Source organism: Tigriopus californicus, chromosome 1 (genome assembly GCF_007210705.1).
Source record: "Tigriopus californicus strain San Diego chromosome 1, Tcal_SD_v2.1, whole genome shotgun sequence".
Taxonomy (NCBI): Eukaryota; Metazoa; Arthropoda; class Copepoda; order Harpacticoida; family Harpacticidae; genus Tigriopus; species Tigriopus californicus.
The window spans coordinates 14671236-14674590 of NC_081440.1; positions in this window are offsets into that span (position 1 = coordinate 14671236).

Genomic DNA, 3355 nt, shown 5'->3' on the forward strand with positions numbered 1-3355 from the left:
ATTTCCATTCTTTTGATACCGCCGGCAGTAAAAAAAGCGAAATAAGCCGTTTGGCCGGGTTGCGGCTGCTCAGACAGGTTTGGACCGAAATGAGTTTATTACATTTATTAGCAATACCATGTGTTCTATCATGGTTATGATTTAGAATCAATACAGAGACATCAATGCATACATTCCATTCAAAAGATGCTTGCTTGGCAAATTTCTGTTTTTCACTTACCATCATCTCGTTGAACTGACGCGGCTTTTTGCTGTGTTGAGCAGAGCTTTGCCCACTCAGACAGTACGAGAGGAGAATCAGTTCCGTTGATTTAATGACTTGATACTCGAAATGCAGAGATTGAACTTGCGAGTAAGCAATTAAGCATATTTTGAATGAGATGTATGCCATGTTGTCTCTGTATTGATTCTAAATCATGATAACCATGATAGAGACCATGGTATTGCTAATAAATGTAATAAACTTGTTTTGGCTCAAACTTGTCAAAGCAGCCACAAACCATCTTCAAAAGTCTTGAGAGTATAGTTGAAAGCTACTTAACGACATTCTAATCACCATGATTGGCTACCAGAGGTGAGCTTTTTGATCAAAATATCATACACACAACTGTGGTTTTTCATTCTTATCAAAAATAAATATTTTTGATAATTTCTTCATAAAAGTAAAAAAAATCCTTGGCTGAACAACACCACATTAATAAAGCCAATTATGACCAGACTTTGATAATGGGATCCCTAATGACTACCCTGAAACCCTTTTCAGGGTAGTCATGGGAAGTTAGGGAAACATCTGACCATCCTCCTGATGGCCAAGAGTAATGGTCCAGTTACACGACACAGATTTTCACGCAATGTGTCGATAATGGTGCATTTAGATGACACTTATTTGACACATATTGTGGTCACATACGGCTTTCACATGACATATTCTCAAACACATGGCCACATATTTGATTTGGAACCTGCTCCAATTTTCTGCGATATGTGAAACAATTCTGAGGCAAGGTCAGCCCAATCGCCGAATGCAAGATTAAGCGTGACCTCAGGGATACAATTGCAATGGTATTTTTTCACGATCCTCAATCCTGTTTGGGGTGAAATTATTCAATGACTAAAATTCAAGTTTGAATGTGTTCAAACTAACGGCATTTGCGAGATATGTTGGAAATTTGAAGAAACAAAATGTATTTTGACATTACTTTGAGTGGTTAGATATGGTCTCCCTTGGAGTTTAACAATTGACCGACACTTCTCGTCGAATATGTGATCACAATATGTGTCAAAACAAGTGTCATCTAAATGCACCATAACCAAAGTTCTCACGAGTATTCTATGTGTTGTGTGTTTGGAGGGTAGAATCAAAATAGTTTGCAAACACCAGAGTGAACAGATCAGTGAAAGGACATCAAAGTGATAATTAAGTCATTCCTTTGAAATGTTGCCAATCATGATAAATGCCTGTTAGTCTGAACTTGGGTTTGCCTTTCTTCTGCCCTAAAAACATTACTTTTTTACTTGAAGTAGAAGCATTTAACAAGGAAACTGGTCGTAACTTAGACTTAAGCAAAAAAAATACTTTTGCGTTTGATATGAAGTACTATCCTCATTGTCATCAGCTACTTGTTTCATGGATTCACATTTGCAATAATATGACGAAATATGTCAAGAATGTTCTTGTAGTTCTTGATTACAGGGTAGGCAATCATGCTCTTTAGTTGTTAAAGCTTGTTCTTACAATTCAGTTTTAAAGTCAAGGCAAGTTTAGGATCTTGATCTACATGTGCAAATGGTATTCTTAACTATTCAAGAGTTTTTGTGATGCCTTTGTATCTGGTTTTATCTTATTCTGTGAATTTTGTATCTTGTTGCTTGTTTTTGAGACAACTCATATCTACCATGTCTGATGAATTTCAATCACCCTTGAATTTCATCATATTGTTCAAAAAGGTATTTCCAATAGAGAGAACATTACCCCTCAACAAATTTTATGTTGTTCGAGTACATAAGGAATGCAACTTAACACCGAATTAATCTCAATCAGTTTTCAAGCCAAAATATAATGTAATAAATTGTTTTTTAACTTACAAATAAAAGGATTACTCAGTATGTCACCAAATAAACCTCTAGAGTTTAACTCTTTCTTCAGATCCCCTTTCCGGTTTGTTTGCTTGTTTTTGTTTGTTTGAATCCATCAGAAATTTGGTTTTCCTTGTTTGCTGCCATCAGTACTATTCAGAAACAATCCTTGCACAAACCTTACCAAGTTTGCATTCCCCAGTAACTTGTGGATCATGAAACATGCACAATTAAACCATGTCAGGGTACTTATTCAAAAATCCATGGGGACAACTACCTAATGAGATACCCTACGATTGGTATTAGGCTACTGGCACTGGCACTGTGACTAAATTGGGTATCCGGTCACCTTCCGGTCCTTAAGCTAACTCCCTTCGACGTAAGGGCAAGGAAAAGAAACAAATGAACATCTTAAGAATGCAGGATAATCGCTCTGCACGAAATATTCACATTTTATATTACAATTTTCATTTGACGAAGAAATTATGAGTATGAAATTTGAAACTGACCCTGATCCTTTAACAGGTGATGCAAAATAACATCCTCTTATATCAGGGCTAGAATTTTCTATACGTATCTAAAGATATTTGATTATATGGTTTGAACATGTAAACATAAAGCTGAACGGTGAAAAGTTTAAAGTTATGACGTTTGATCCCAAGAGCATCGAACAACCGACCTATTCAGATAATTGTCAAAAACAAATAAAGATCGTCGCCTCGCTCAAAGATCTGGGAATAGTTGTTGCGAGTGAAGGAAAGTTCGAGGATCATATCCAAATTAAAGAGAGCAAAGCCTTTCAGCTATGCGGATAGATATACCGCACCTTCTAATCCAGAGACCCTTTTACTATGAAAACTTTATATAAATCAATTGTTCAGCATCACTTGAAGTATGCATCCCCCGTTTGGGCTCCAATGACTGCAGCAGGTCTAAGTAAGATTGAAAGTGTGCAGAGGCGTTACACGCGAAATATTGCAAGCATGAGCCATTAAAGTTATTGGGATCGGTTCAAATAAAAAATCAAACCAGAAATTTTAATGAACCTTTGCTCAACCATAAACGTTACTTGAGAGAAAGGAGTGGTTAAGGATTAGGTAGTTCAAGATTTGGATTACCCCACAGATACTAACCAGTACGATTTTGTCTTTCTTTTACGGGAAAAGCTATTCACAATGCTAAGAGTCAATTTCGCCAAAAATCTGGACATCCTCGCATACAAAAGAACTGAATCAGATATCTTGACAGGCAGGGTGGGCAATTTTGAGAATTAGCGTGA